Raw genomic sequence first — 17,135 nt, forward strand, 5'->3', positions numbered from 1 at the left:
ACATTCTCAGGGCTATTTAAATGGGGGGTTGTTTTTTGGAAGAGCATGTATTGTGGAAAGGACACCAGAGTTGCCTGAAGCAAATTAATTTCACATTCAGATGAAATAAGGTGAAGGAGGTGGAAAAAAGGGAAAAGTTAAAAAGAAAAGCTTTGTAGAAAAGCAGGTTATGGTATGCATGCTCCCAGCCACCAGGAGCTCGGGATGAATACGAGAGGTGAAGATCCACCCAGAAGCGTGGGAAGACCAGGGTCTCCAGGGCCACACTTGCACTTAGATATTATTATGTCCAACAGACCATATTCTCTCTACAGTATCAGTAAAACCTGAAAGCAGTTTCTTTGTTTGTGCCTTTCCCCAAGTTGGGGCATCCTTCGTTCCCACCTCACACTTGGTCCCTCGCGTGGTACCAGCTCCTTCCCCCAGCTGCTTTTAGGGGACACCCCTGGAGTGTTACCAGAGCCCAGGGCTTAGGCGTTTGCCCTTCACGTCAGGACACCATAAATGCATTTCAGCATTTAAAAGGTGGTTTTATCAGTTTCATTGCCTTGTGTGTAATATATATGTACGAAGTGTGTGTCCATACGATTTCTACCACTGAGCTTCTAACCCTGTGGCAGCCCTACGGCTTAGCAGACTTACAGGCAGCAAGACTCAAATTCTTTCCTTTTAACATCAAATCATTCATTACTGTGTGATTTATTCAAAGGCTGCAGCATGGAAAGTAAGAAATGCCCGTTGTTGCCAAAAATATAATCACGTGTGGGGCTTAATCCTGTAAACATGCACAAGTAAAGTTACTTACATATCTAAGTCTTTGGTGCACTCAGCCATTTGAATTTAAACCCCTCAGCCTGAACGTGCATCTGTACAGTATTTAATGTGAAGGGTTTGAGCCAGCCTGGGGTCTTTGTGCTAAATATATAATAATTATTATAATGAGGGTATTAATGATTTGTTTGTGTGCTGTTCTTACATCTAGTGCCAAATATTCTATAGGACGTTTATCTGGGAAGAATTTAGCCCTTCATATTTTATATCTGTAATAATCCATGACTGAGTTGCTGGATTCCATCTCATTTGTATATGCCATATTTTTTTCCAGAACATCTGTTTAAACCCACACTGGATTGCTGCCAGATTAGTGGAAAGGATATGGTATAAAGAAGACTTTTGTTTCCTCCGAGCAAGGAGAAAAAATAAGTTACAAGTCGGTGCATATTGCCGGGAAGAAGCAACTCTTTCTCTCCAGAAGCAGATGTCCCGTAGTGTTTGAAAATGAAATGTTTTTGTGTCTCGCAGGCAAAGGTTCTGCGCTTCAACAATATTGATTGTCAGTTAGTACAGGCTGTCAGCCTGCCGTGGTTAACCTACCAGTTGTTGGAGAGACAATCACGAGCAATTAAGAATCACATTTCGCCGTTTCAAATGCATCCATATTGCCACTTTACTCAAAATCTTCCTCTTTTTTTTTCATGTTGGAAAGTACGTTGGTGAGAGAGAAGGAGTTTTTGTTTCTCCCCCTGCCAACCATATTTTCACTGCTGGCCAAATTAAGAGAGATATATATTGCTCATAAACTTGCTGCAGTTTCTTGATTAAAATCTTCCGTGCAGCAACTCCTTTCGACATCAATCCATAAAAATAAGGCGGGAGCACATTGCATGGCACGTCTTTGTGTTGCGCCTCAGACGCACAGCACCAGGGAAGCACCAGGGAAAGATGCTGCAGAACAAGCAATAGCACAACGAGAAAAGGACCGTTCTCCACGAGGACGGACCTTTGTGATTTGATTCGGGAAAAGGACAGGAAGATTAAAACCAAGAAGAGCTGAAGGTTTAGCAGCTGAAGTTACGACGGTGCGGGCTGTGGAGCGATTATGGGAGCGGCTGATAGAAGAGAGGTAGCAAAGCGCTGGAATCAACCTGTTAACACCAAATAAAACAGCCCACATGAGGTGAAACGCAGGGTGCTGCACAACCCCAAAATCAGCAGCGCCAGGAAAGCTTGTGGCTCTTGTCACCCTTCTGCGAAACATCTTTCAAAGCTTTGGTAGCTGGTGGCCTTTTAGAGGGAAATGTCAGAAACACTGGGTCTGGGCACTCTCTTGCCGTAACCCAGTGTGTTACAAAGCCTGTGCCAGGCACCATGCACGTTAATGTTGTGACAAACTGTGTGCATACCATCACCTGGGCTGATGGTTTCGGTCCAAACACCTGGGAACCATCTCAACCTCATGAGCCAACATGACTTAGAAGGCAAAGACAAATCCTGGCTCCTTTTCCCGAACTTTTCCAAACCAAATCATTTCCTAAAAGCAACAAAAATCTGGCAGTTCTTCCAAGAGAGCACACCACTCAAGGCCTCAAAAGAGATCTCTGACCATCAGATGACTCCCTCCATAGGGAGGTTTCTCAGCACTCCAAACCTCTGAAGCCCTTCCCATGCCCCTGCCACCCACCCTCTCATGAAATCCATGCATGGTCTGGGTCCATAATGCTCAGGGGAATGGGACGGGGGGCAGCACAGGCAGGTTTTATTGGAGGGAATATGCCCCTTGCAGAACACATGAGGTTCTGCCCTACACACAAGGCAGGCAAGTAAACATAAAGTTTACTTAAGTTAAAGTTTTAGGCAAAACCATATACATCATTCAGAGATTGTCAAGAGCAACTAGCAGAAAATGTCAGCGTACACTTCACAATTAAGAGGCTCAGAGAGGCAAGTTGTCTGTGAGCCCCTCCATGGAAAGGGTTTCTTTCTCACCTCACACTCCTTGTTATCCCATCATCATTACAAACCACCACCCCCCCCCCAAACCTTGAGCAACATCAAAACAGACCAAGCCAGCCACGGACCTCAACCGAGTCCCACAGTGCCACCTTGGCATCGCAGCACCGATGGATTAATCAGGTGAAATCTTCATGATTCAAGATCTCAGGAAAAATATTTCAGAAATGATCGACAAATTGGGGCAGCGCCACCAGCAAATGAAAGGAGCTGAAGATGGGGAATCACAAGAAAAAAGGGAAATTATGTAGCTGAATAATATTGAGAAATCATCTCCCACGCACCAATGTACACAGGTGCTGATACCTAGGCTGGTATGAGTGTAAAAGTGAGGAGTTTCATCTTTAGTCAGGCTTTGTCAATTCAAAACTCCAATTAAAGGGATTTCTGTGCAGTACCTCTTTCTGACCATCTTCACCTCCCCTCTGTGCAAAACACAAGTTTGTGGTTTCACAATCACATTTTCCTATTTTTAAAACATGTTTTCTCTGCTGTCTTGCTTTGTGAGAGAGACACTGAAACTGCAAGAGAAACTGTTCTCGACGGAGGAAACTGAAATGGCTTCGTGTCTGACATGCGAACCATGGAACAAAGTAAACACTGACAAAAATAGAAAGCGGTGCTTGATTTTCTGTCTGATCTTTCATTTTTAGGGGATATTTGTGATTACGGAGAACTTCCAACATTTCAGGCAAACGGGAGATTTTTAAACAGCTGATATAATGGTTCAGGTGTTAGCATGCAAGGAAACTGTATCTTATTCTTCCTGACAGCAGGATACAAAGATTTCTCGTATTTAGGACTCTTCTTGAACCTAGCAAGAACAACGGATAAATGTCTTTAACTGGACTGCAGATCTTACCATCACATGCAATAACTAAATCTTCTGTCTGTCTGATTCTTCTAGGATTAAAAATCCAAGAAAACTGAACATTTCCCCCCTGCCCTTCTGTGTTTGCCTTTGACTTAAGGAGAAGTTTTCTATCAAGTGATTCAAGCTGTGGAAAACATCAAGGACCCTGAGCATCTTTCCTGTTATGTATGATCCCCAAAATCTTGATCCTGAAACCAGAGATAAGAAATTTGGGTCTGCTTTGAGAAAATTATTTGATCTTATGCTAATCTCGATCAGACTGTTGACACTGACATTAAGCAAACATAGTAGGGTGTAATTACATTTTACACTGACCCATGAAATATTCATGTTATAATAACGAATACATACATGCAATCATACAATATCATCATCATAAACTGCGCTCAAATATATATGATATTTGCAATGCTTATGCCTTGTTCATATAAATAAATATTCATTAGGACTGAAAATAATTACTGCGTGGTCGATGACAGCTGAGAATATTAAGCACCGCTACTGAATTATGCCTTCAAAGGCAATTTTGAAATGACATTAATTTTCAAGTTGTGGGTCAGTTTATTTGTCCAGCTATGACAATATTTTTTTTCCAATGGAAAGAACAATGTCTATACTAATTGTCATGAGAACGTCTAAGCACTTTCTGTGACTAATAAGCAAATTAGGGAGTTGTGAGTGTCTGCAAGTATACCAATGTTAGTCTATTTTCATATTTAAAATTGGCCTTTCCCACAGCTCATTCAAGTTTATGTTCTAGCCACATGTCCCACAGATAAATAAACAGATGCTCTATATAAAGCGTTAGATCATACTCTGAATGAGTGAGGAACATATGTCATCATTAAGGGAAGCTTCGGTGCCAACGCTGGCATTAAGGTAGAGGAAAGAAAACAAGGAAGAACTTGAAATAGAGCAACATAATCCCAAGGAAGTTGTCAAAACCAGAAGAGAGGTTATTTGCGCTAGAGTTGGCAAGAAAATGTTCAGCAGTTTTTGTTGCAAAAAACCAAAAGAATAGCAGGAGGAATTTTTGATTTTCAATTAAAAAACCTCTGTTGTTGGCAGCTTTGGGCTGAAACAAAAAAATGGTGGTTTTTTTACCTCAACATGCCCAAACCCTAAGTTTTGTTTGAACAGAACTTTTTGCAAGGGATTTTAGGTGCCCAGTTTTCCAACAAAAACAACGACAGAACAAGCAAAACTGAAATTTCCCAAGAATATTTCTCTTTGGTGAAAATCTGATTTTTTAAAAAAATTTTTTTCAGTAAGAAATTTTCATGGAAGTTTTTTTTTCATATGACACTGATAAAAGGAGGATATCCAGATATAGCTGATGATAGATCTTTACTGTCTTAATACAACTAGATGACATTGTTTTTATTGTTACTATTGTGTCGCGTGCTTCATAAATAGAGACTGGAAAGACAGTTCATGCCCAAGAGATCATTGTAATCTAAATATAAGTCTAGAGGCTTTATTTATAAAATGTACAGAATCAGGGTTTTTTAATTGCATGCAGCAATAGCGTTCGGAGAAAAAGTACTGTACACACACGTAAGAAGAATTTTAGTTCCCATGTTTTGGGAAAATCGTAAGTGAAAAATCATGCTAGAGGTAATAAATAAATAAATAAATAAATAAATAAATAATAATAAAAAAAGAGCTCCCTGAAGTGCCAGAAGAGGGAGAGGAGTCTGTGATGGGCAGAGAAAAGATCGCTGATGCAATTAGAGGGTTTATGTAGGATATTGTTTCAGGTGACGGTTGGTTTCCTAAACCACAAACTTCCTAAGATACATCCGATGGTGCAGTGAATAATAATGTGCAAAGCTCTGGAAGGAAAGAGCTGCTGTTACACTGATCGATTTTTATCTTTAAATTCCCTAAAAAAATGTTTATTTCTTGCATTACATTGACAAGAATTGGGGGATTCAAGGGTGGGAAGGGAGAGGCTGTCCTGAGGAAAGGAAAAGACCCGTTTCCCTGCTATTGGTGTTGGGTGGTGGGATCAGGAAATCGGGGGCCAGGCTGGAGAGCCTCTGTCCGGTGGTCCACAGGGGAGGTGGGACGTTCTGCATCTGCACATCGTGCACCAGCTCTGGAGGAAGTTGCTGGATTTAGAGAGCTGCTTTTGGCTGCCTGTTGCATCGGTCAGCAGCAATGTGTAAAGCTTTGGCAGTACACCGCCGGATCTGTGTGAGACTTGGCTGCCTGCATCATCTTTTTATGCCCTTAATTTGAGAAATGAGTACGCGACAGAAATTTCTGATGGCCCGATGCGACAGAAAACAGTCAGTGCTCTGTAAGCTGAAAACCTCCTATAAAGCTCCAGATCCAGGTGTAGTCCTCCTATCTGAAGGAAACACCGTCCCGGCACTCTGGATTTGGGAAAGAAACTTTGCTGGGGAAGTTTTTGGGAGGTTTTTTGGAGGAAGACCATTCACACCAACAAGCTCTGGGCTATTTCGTGCCCATGACTGTACAACTTCTGCCCAGGTTTTCAGCACTGCCACTAAACGAGTCCCCCACTCGCTAAGGGGTCCCAAATGTTTGGGAGTGAGAGAAAGGGGCAGCCATTCCAGGGTGGCCGCTTAAGTTGTCTTCTCCCAGTCGTTGTGGCTGTCACCACCTGCTCAGGGTCTCTGGGATGGCCAGGTCTTCTGAGGTTGACTGGAAGGAGAGCAGAGCCATGGTTTGCCAAATGCAGTCAGCGGGCACTGGCAGCCGGTCGGCAATCGGGTACATTCTTAACTCGCTCCAGCAATTTCATTTATGTGACAGTTTGTGGGAAACATCTGGCACGGCATCTGACTGACACGTCTCCAGCTACAGAAAGCTGAGAAAAATCACAGCAGCCACCAGGGATAACAAAATGTGGTTTTATGCATCTTAAACCTCGTTCTCTTCTCTCAGCCACCAGACCTCAGCCAGGGGTAATTCAGCTGAAATCAGTGAAGGGCAGGCTAAAGATCAGATGAACTTTGGTTAAAAGGTTCCTGCCTGATGAGACAATTCTTGAACCAGGGCATCCAGGTTCCCCTACTTGCACCATCATTGATTTTGTGTACGACCCTGGGCAAGTCATTTTTCCTTCCCTTACCTCAGTTTCTCTCCGAGAGAGAGAAGGAACTGAGGGAACCGAGAGACTGCTTTGGTCACGCATGTTGATATCTGCCGGTGCAGTCTAGAAGAGTGAAATGTAATTACAGCCATTCTGGCTCCATCGATGATTGCGTGTAACTTTTGGTGAACATCCAAAAGCCAAAAGTAAAGCAGGGCCAGGAATCGGAGGTTGAAACGTTTTTGGTTCAGCCAATGGGTAGAGCATGATTTTAGGGCAGCTGATGAACCACTGCAATGGCTTACCAGTGACCATGGTGGATTCTACATGCACAACATCTACAGGCAGCCTGGGTTTTTTTCTGACATTAAAAATAGAGTTTCTACAGGACTAGAAATGTGTTTTAACAATCAGTTTTCCTGCATAGAATCATAGAATGGTTTGGGTTGGAAGGAACCTTAAAGATCACCCAGTTCCAACCCCCCTGCCATGGGCAGGGACACCTCCCACTAGAGCAGGTTGCTCAAAGCCCCATTCAACTTGGCCTTGAACACCTCCAGGCATGGGGCATCCACAGCTTCCCTGGGCAACCTGTTCCAATGTCTCACCACCCTCACAGTAAAGAATTTCTTCATAAGATCTAATGTAAATCTCCCCTCTTTCAGTTTAAAACCATTACCCCTCATCCTATTGCTCCACTCAAGAGTCCCTCCCCATCTTTCCTGTAGGCCCTTTAGGTACTGGAAGGGGCTCTAAGGTCTCCCCGGAGCCTTCTCTTCTCCAGGCTGAACAACCTCAACTCTCTCAGCCTGTCTTCATAGCAGAGGGGCTCCAGTCCTCTGCTCATCTTTGTGGCCTCCTCTGGACCCATTTCAACAGGTCCCTGTCCTTCCTGTGCTGAGGACTCCAGAGCTGGATGCAGTACTCCTCCTACACCTGATGTTATCGCTACTATAAATTAAAGATAACACTATTATCTGTGGGAAAGCCGGGTCTCTGCAGGGCTCAGACGCACAATGCAGTTACTGCAGGCGAACAAGCTACCTCATGTCAGCTGAGATGCGGTAACTCTGTGGGTACTTGCTCCTACAAGCAATAACAACAGCTCCCTACAGCAACCGTGTGCTATTTCAGTTTTGCTTTCCCCTCCACAAGAAGTGCCATTCCACCGTCTTCACCAGAGATGAATCCTGCGCGTGATGATAGCAGTTGCCCGGCTCAGTTGGGCTGACGGGCGCGAGCTGGTCAAATGCCACTAACTCGATCGAATGCCTGAGCACTAATATTGAAACTTCGCTGAAAATAAGAAGACCTGTTTGGAGATACACTCATTCTTAAGAACGTGGTAAAAGTGGATGTGGTTGTACAGAGGCGAAGTTCAAACAGGTAGCCCACAATCTTCTCCCTGGGTCTACGTGAAGCTCTGCAGCTTCGTAACCAGTCGCAGCTGCTGCTACCCAAAGTCACTGCTTAAAATATTCTCTGCTGTTGGAATACACCAGAACAGCCCTCCTCCCACATCCAGCCCCCATAGAGAATGATCTAAATGCAAAAGAAATGACAAAAAGAGTGTTTTTGGAAATAATTAGGTCAATTAGAATGTAACAAGGAGAGTGGTCTAGACATAGACAGCATTTAAATTAGCAACAAATGGTTCCATTTGGATTCTTCACCTATTTAATCATCAATTCATCTATGCGAATTCCTAGCAAATTAAAGAATTTGCTAATTTAACATACCCTGAAGGTGGTGACTAAATTATGTATCAATGCCACTGATGCCTGCTCTGTCTAAAACATATGAGAAATGCAGCCAGGCTCTTCAGAGAGGCCCTTTGGTGCCATACGCTCTCCAAGGATCACACAAAATGCTGTGTTTTAGAAAGGTCTGTAAGGTTAAAAAAGTCACTTTGGTTCTGCATTAGCCAAACTGAAGTTCATTTTAACCTTCTTTACCCCAACCTGAAGCCCATGCACAAAGCGGCCGGTAAAAGAGCAGGAACTGAAATAAATTTCACCCTCAATATGTCCTGTACTCCCAAGTTGCAGGTGGCCATTTTTGAAGCCAAAGTTTATTTTGAACAATAACCACTTCTATAAGCAGATCTAAAAGTGGGAGATGATACAGGAAACCACAGCGTCCTCTTATACGATACACTAGGAAGCTGATCCCGTGGCTTGTGTAGCACTTCTCCCAGGCCACACCAGATGCCATCAGTCTCTCCCAGTGGGGCTAACCCTCACCTGGGGTGAAACTGGTCCCTGTGGAAAGCCTGCGCAAGAGTTATCCATCACTCAGGTCGCTCCTCTAATTGCAAGTGGCACATAAAAAAAAATCTGTTCTGACTTTATAAATGATGCCCTGCCAGAAGCCTAAGTGTCCTTCCTCCAGGGCTCACATGTGATCCTCTCACGTCCTTCTTCAGGACTGACCCGGACTTCGGTGGGACTGAATTCAAGCTCTGAAGAAAACAAGTGTACGGTGCATCTCTGAAAGGGATCTTTGCAGAAACTGTGGCTGGGGAGGGAATGGACGATGAGGAAGTTGGGCGGGGAATCTGTGAGGAAAACAAAACTGGAATTTCTGAAAAGTCTAATTTTAGGCTGCACAACCTGGATGTTTTACCCTCTTTCCCGTTCACTTTCATTTTAGACTCAGCAGTTTGAGGAAGCCCCTACTGTGTAGCCAGGAACAGACTGAGGATTCAATCTTGAGCTCTGCCTAGAGCAAAAAAGGCGGTATTACCTGTCACACACAGTAGCTCTGCTTAAACATCCCTTGGAAAAGGGCACGCTCCTGCCTGGTGAGACCAGACTGACAGTCCCAGAGATCCTTTCAGGAACAGTGGATGGAGTGGTACCTCTACAGGTAAGAGGCAGCATCGTTCCAAGGTGAGGTGCGCTGTGTCAGCACACCGTCATCTGCAGGGGTTTCCGAGAGGTTACGTGGTGACTCGGTAACAGGCCTTCCGTCCAAGGGTTCAGATGCTCCTTGAGTGGTATTCAAATGCCTAGAGATATAGGGGTGGGTGCAGCCTTGGCAAGATTTTAAAAGCAAGATAAGGAGAGATGAATAATTAGGCATCTGACTGGAGCTGAAAATTCACATCTCTCCTCAGGATTGGTGAACTGCTTTGGCTAAAAGAAGATGCAATTTGAATCTTTGCCAGTTGTCTGTATTAAACTGAACCCATTTTTTTTCTCCCTTAAGATCAGAGATTACTTTGTTCAATGTCGGAGCACGTCAGAAATTCTTTTGTGATCCTTGGAAGTCTAAGTGAAGGGGGATGGAGAAGAAGGAGTTACCATTTTGATGCATTTGGCACCAGGTGCAATCAAGTGAATGCTGCCTCCAGGTCTGGGTCTGTGATTCTGCAAGGATTTTGATAAATTAAAGAGGCTGCATAGATGCAGGTAGCCACCTTGTTACCCCTCCATGCCTGTTTTAGGACATTTAGGTTAAATATATGCTCCAAAGAGAGCCTGCCTCTGCTCACCGTAGGGCTGGCTGTTTTCAGGGAGATTAGCCCTTCAGTCCAAGACCTTGCACAGGCATCAGCTTTCTTCTATAGCCACTTGCTGGCTTTCAAATGTCTTGCTCCCTTCCCAGATGGGCCGGACAACGGCAGGGAGCTGGCTGGCCCCAGGCCCTTGGGATGGTGCAAGGCTGCAGCCCAGAGCAGGGCCAGGAGAAGGGCTACAAGAAAAACTCCCTTGGACTTCAGCTGAAAGGGAGACTGAGCAATAAACGAGTACAGCAACTACATTGCTAACGTGGCCAGATCTGACATGAAAATAAAGGCAATTTTAGTATTCCTTTACTTTACAGTGCCCGATTGAAGAATTTGGTCACATGGCAGGAAAGAAGGTCACTGAAGAGAGCCCTTTTAACAGCAGCTCATTCGCATTTTAACCCAGTCACATGCCTTTTCATTTGTGTCTTCTCTGACGTGAGTCTCCTCTTCCTTCATCTCTATTTACATTGATCTATCTTCACATTTTGCTTTGAATTGCAAGCACACTGTTATCTACTAGCCAGTTTGAAAGGGTGGCAGAGGCATCCCCACTCAACTCCCGTTTGCCCTGTGTCCGACAGGAATCATTTTTCCTACGGAAAGAGCATTATGGCAGTCGCATTGACACGATGCGTTTTATGCTGCCCAGTCAAGATCAATTCTAGAAACAAACAGTGTTTGTTTGGGGTTGGATATGATATGGGGTTGGAAGGGACCTCTGGAGATCAGCTAGTCCAACTCCCCTGCCAAAGCAGGTCCACCCAGAGCAGGTTGCACAGGAATGCGTCCAGGCGGGTTTTGAATGAAAGGTTTGCATCTAAAATGGTGGGACTCACAGTCATCAGAAGTGTTGCACAGTGATGCCACTGCAGCAAAACATAGAATTTTGTTGGAGAAACATATATCAGTGGTGTTTGTAAAAGCATGCAGGACATAACGAGGAGAATTTCGTCATGCAGAGCATGGAGACGTGTCAGCAGCTACAAAGCAATAGATTTAATTCGTACCTGAGAATAATTTGATCTTCGGTTTTCCCCCACACTACTTACTATGCCCGAGCAGCTCATACGAGCTATTGACGGCCAGAAATTGTCGGGGAGTTACGGCTTTTTAAGATCTGACTTTCTCAGCAGTTGCAAACGCAAGAGCAGAATGCTGATGAGCTCTAAGATGACATATGCGTAAAAAAAAAAGAAAAAAAAAAGGACCCCAAGAATATAATAATTCAAGGCTACTTAAAATGAAATGTGTTTTTGTAAACATTATGCCAATAGTGATTTGGGGAATCTGAGCCCCAAGCACAAAGCCGGGCTGAATACATTTCCAGGGAATGTGCAGTTAGTACCTCGACCGTGATAAGATTACAATGAGCATTTTCGACTACTGCTAACTACAAACAGAAATTTGAGCTGTGTGGGTCAATGTGGTGACTCAGCAATCAAAGTTATTTTGTCCTGCTGCAGTCAGAGGACTGCAGTTGGGTTTCCAGCACCACGTTTAGGATTTCCAGGGGGAACAGGAGATGAGTCAGGGAATTAGAGCAACCTTGCGTTACTTAACTAGCGCCTGTGGCTTGATCAATGGCACCGGGAAGGCTCTGCTGTAGGGAACCCCTGCAACAGTGTCGCAGTGTGCTCGCTGGTACAGAGCGCTGTGGAGGCTGCCAGTGCTGTCAGATGAGGCAGGGGATAATAGGGGAGAGAAGAAAAAAACCCCTAATGTCAGCAAATAATGTGAGAATTTACTGTAGCATCACACGGCAGATAATATTTACCTTCTTGTGCATGAACCGATGCCCGCTGTATCCCAGCTGCGATGCAGGTCGACAGAAAACTTTATATCCCGTGGCTCAAAAATGCTGCTATTTTCAAGGTAGAGCCAAACACCGGCAAACTGGAACGCACACAAAACCCACTACATTTCTAGAGCAGGAGCATGTCCTCACCGGTCAGCTGCAGCGTCAGGCAGGTAATTAACAAACGCCTGGATAAAATGAGCGCGGTCTTGTTTATCAATCAACATACTATTAATTAGCTCACATGTCAATTTTAATTGAAGTTATTTGTATTAATAACGGTCGTCTGTGCTAGTTCTATGGCAAACCTGCAGGGATCTGTGCTTGCTCCTGGTCTTAACTTTTGGCAAATATTCTTCCTAGGAAATATCTCCACGATTTCAAAATACTAATTTTTTGAGAGCTGTGTAACTGATGGCTATTTACCTATACATGGTATAGAACCTATGCATGGAAAACCACCACCTAACAACCATGTCTGAAACAAAATCAGAATAACAGTGTTATGTAAGAAACTGTCTACTCAAAGCCATGTCATAAAAAAGCTCCAATGACACACGTAAGGGGGGTAACATTGTTTGCAAATTATAATAATAGCTTTCCACAGCTGTTCTCATGAAGAGGAAAAGCTGAGAGGCTGCTTGTATTTTAGTTAAGGTTTGAATTCATCCATATTGCTTTAAATTTTGTAAAAAATAAATAAATCTAATACTCTCTTCATTTTACCTTTTCTTATTTGTCAGAGGCAATGCTGTAGCTCAGATTACTCTGGGGTTGTCATCATCCCAGGATCAGGTTGAGTCTCTTCTGGAATGGAATTGTCCCAGGTGTGCTTTCAATTTAAAAATGGCTCTATGAGGACAAATATTAGGGCAATCACAGCTGGTTCTGTGCTACTGAACATGATTGTTATTTTATCATTTATAGGATTGCCAGAGCTCCCTGGTGTTGCGCGGTGTCCTGGCAGCTCACAAGAGGCAACGTCTGCCCCAGGGAACCTATAATCAAAAACCAGAGAAAAGGCTGGGGGAAGGGAATTAATCAATGATTGACTTTCTCGGCATTAAATACAGGAGTGTCTGAGGTACAGAGATTAAATGACTTGGCTATGTTATGCAGAGAGTCTATAAAAGAATTGGGAATTGAAAGTAGCCCTCTTCCATCTAAATTCAGACATGTTGAGTCATCAGTCAATAACAAGACTGATTTCCATGGCAGTGGCGTTTGGAGGCTTTAATCAGGTTTCATGTCCTATTATGCTGGGTACTGTGTAAATATAGAATAACAGATACTCTCTGCAGGCATGTCCTTAAACAGATCCCCTCTGATTTCAGTGGAACTCTACACGTCCAGAAGGATACCCTGGGGTAGATCTGATTTTCTAAATAGGGATGAGATGCAATAAGTGGAAGTAAAACCAGCAGGATTTATAGGAAAGAGATTATAGGCAATGGGATCACAGGCATGCAGTGGAGCAACTTTGTTGATCACTTGCATTTATTTTGGATGAGGGTAAATGAACAAGGGAAAATCATAAGCTTTTGGAGTGGGAGTCTGGTACCTATATGTTTTGCAGTATCTGAATCCCAGCGTTTTACTGAATTGCAAAGTTTTCCTGCCCAAGAAAAAATCAAAAAAACACTTAAACAACTGCAGCAAAGCTCTACTCCATATTTTCACACAAATAGTCTTTAGCAAATAGTAACCCCTTTGCTAACTTAAAAGGTGGGACGATGGAAGGTAATCGGAAAATAAAGATGCTATAATGGGAAGAACCGTGAGCGCATTTGGAGGACATCTGCTGAGATGTTATTGGTGGCAAAGAAGCGCTGCCCATTTGCTGACATCGTTTTCTACAACTTCCAGCCTGTCCTGGCAGGCTCAGGGGCTGCAGCGGGAACGCTGTCTGAGAGCTAGGCTGGATGCAGCAGAAAAAATACAGTGGGCCTGATTCCCTCCAGGCTGGCCAGGAGAACCTGGCCAAGGAGCCGCTCGCTAGTTCTCCAGCTGAATGCAGATGATGAGGTTGAGGGCAGTGAAGACCACAAGGCAGGTCAATAGGTTGCTTTCTTTCACAGTTGCCTTTATTATTTTAATATTTAGCACGCGTGTTAGACGAGCGCCAAGAAGCTCTTCCAGAGACTGTGCTCGGGGCTGGACACGGACATGCCAAGAGGTAGGTCCTGTCCCACACAGCCCCAAAGGGATGGCCCTGTTTTGCAGAGCCTCTTCAGACCCAGCTTAATGTGTGAGCCATTCTGTTGAAGGCTGGGCTGGGAAGTTCAGCAGACAGGCAATGTTTGCAGACTTGATGTCCAAGAAAACCGGTGTTATGTGCTGAGTATGGTGAGACATGGGGTGGGGAGGGCAACCAAAGAGGTACTTTGGAAGGACATAGACCTGTTGGGTCCAGAGGAGGGCCACAAAGATGATCAGAGGACTGGAGCACCTCTCCTACAAAGACAGGCTGAGAGAGTTGGGGTTGTTCATCCTGGAGAAGGGAAGGCTCCAGGGAGACCTTATAATGGCTTTCCAGAACCTAGAGGGCCTACAGGAGAGATGGGGAGGGACCCTTGATCAGGAAGTGGAGGGATAAGACGAGGGGTAATGGTTTTAAACTGAAAGAGGGGAATTTTAGATCAGATCTTATGAAGAAATTCTGTACTGTGAGGATGGAGAGACACTGGAACAGGTTGCTCAGAGAAGCTGTGGATGCCCCATCCCTGGAGGTGTTCAAGACCAGGCTGGATGGGGCTTTGAGCAACCTGGTCTGATGGGAGGTGTCCCTGCCCATGGCAGGAGGGCTAGGACTAGATGATAGTTTACAGTCCCTTCCAGCCCAAACCCAAACCATTCTATGATTCTATGACTCTGGATCCCACCACCTCATGTAACAGCAACGTTCTCAGTGCCTCCATCTACGTTAGCAGGTTTGATTCTGGAGTGTGCTTTTGAATCAAATATCGTGATCGTACCGATTTATTGTGCCTCAGCTTATATCATGGACCAGTCTTGGAGTGCGTGAACTGGTCTCCCTTCCAGTGAACCCAAAGCAGTGACGTCCCCCAGACCGGTTCACGTGAACTCTGGCCACCACTGGGCGTGCAGTCCCTGGGACCCTGTTACAGCTAGCCCAAAGAACCCCACTTCACTGAAACACCTCTGGTGTGGAGAACAGCATCCTCAACACCAACTGAATCATAGATATAATACATAATAATAATAAAAAACCATACATTTACATACATACTAATATTTATGTAATATATAAATTATTACCGGGGCTCCTTTCATAGGACTGCTTCTTGTATTATAAATACAGCAGAAACTCCTCTCTCTTGTTGCTCCATAAGCCATTTGGTTGTTGTCTGATGGGCACGACTGCAGAAATGAGGAGGTTCTGAAGTAAAAGCAGCACCAAAGATACAAATTTATCTTTCCTCTCCTTTCCTGCTTTTATTCTTATTTTCATTTTATACTTTTAGTGTCACCTCTTTTACCTATGAAGTGTGAATACAGATGCAGGTGTCACTAAGTGAAGTTTTATGGCTGCAGTAGCCAGAGGGTCAGACCAGAATGATGCTGAAACGGTCACTTCTGCCCTTAAAAGTTTCCAAACTACACAATTTTGAGGAGGTAATTCAAAGGGTAGCAGATTTTCGCATGCGTGCAGACGCCATTAAAAATGCTCTGAAGAAATTAAAAGCAATCCCTTCTCTTCTAGCATTAATATACAAATAATAAAAAAACTTGCCAGCCCACTGGATAAATGTCATATATATATATATACACATTTTAAAGGCTCTCAGAAGCCTCTGTCATGATAATGCCTATGACCTTAATGGTTCAATTACAGCTCTGGATCTTGAGGAAATTGCAGGCATCATGAGGAGGGAAGACTGCTCTGTGCTGGCTTCCACCTGGAGCTCAATGTGGCCAGAACCAGTTCTCCAAGGACCCATTGGCAGCTGCTCCTTCCACCTTTCCACGTGGGGATCTGCAGGGGTAATTGACCACTGAAGCTGCACCCAAGTTAATATGCCCACATCAGGCTTAATTGTGCAATTTTAGGTGAAGAGCATAATCAGTGTTGGGGGTGTGAGAGTTGGGAATGGCATAGGAACCTGGAAGTTTTTATTTTTGTTTAAATATGTGTATATAACTTCAGTATTTCTGACTATGATTAAGATTGTGGTGGTTCCTCACACAGACGATTGGAATTTCAGCATTTTCAGGTATCTTCCCAGAACTAAGAACTCGTGAAATGTTACTTTATAAGCAAGGAGGGAAAGCAGTGATTTGAAGCGGACTTCAGTCCCTCCAGATAGCAGGATCTAGATCCTGCTTTGATCAAGATCAAAGACTGTCTCTTCTGATGTGTCTCTACAGCACCTAATGGTGCCTGGGTCAGACTGGGACTTGTGGTTATTGCTGTAATAACAAAAGCAACTGCGGTGGTGTATGGGACAGAACTGATATATTTGCTATTTCTGTGTGTTCTGTATCTAACTAGCGCGTTTTCTACACAAACCAATTCAGTTCCTGTTTACATACCACTGGGTTTGCTGCCCGCTGTCACAGCTATCGTTACTCCTGGTGAAGAGGACTCTACTGCTCTCGCTTTGGTTTGTCACCAGCGTTCGTGACCCAGCCTGAAATGCTCTTTGCTGGACTGTGAAGTGTTTCTTCTTCCTCCCACTCCAGCTGGAGAAAGCACACTGGTGTCCCTCGGCCGTCCAGCTTTAGCACCTGTGGTGACCAAGAACAGAAGCTGGAAACCAAACCCAGGTCTCCCGACACTTCTCCCAGAGCTTTTAGTGGGCCATCGGGAAGAGCTCCCCAAAGATGCTTCCGCAAACGGGCATCATTCAGTTTGCTGATGCCCAGCCTTGTAGGAAATTCATCGGAGAAGTACAAACAAAATCATACATGGATTTATTCACAAGACAGATTTCCAGAAAGCAAATCTACAGCTTTTCAGTATATTTATTATTTTTTCTGGATAGCCTGCTATTGTTTTTCTGTTGAGAAAGACACCTTCAAACATTGGATACGTTCAATTTTAGAAGCACAGCTCTGTTTATTATATTTGGCACAG

Source organism: Numenius arquata, chromosome 6, assembly GCF_964106895.1.
Source record: "Numenius arquata chromosome 6, bNumArq3.hap1.1, whole genome shotgun sequence".
Classification (NCBI taxonomy): domain Eukaryota; kingdom Metazoa; phylum Chordata; class Aves; order Charadriiformes; family Scolopacidae; genus Numenius; species Numenius arquata.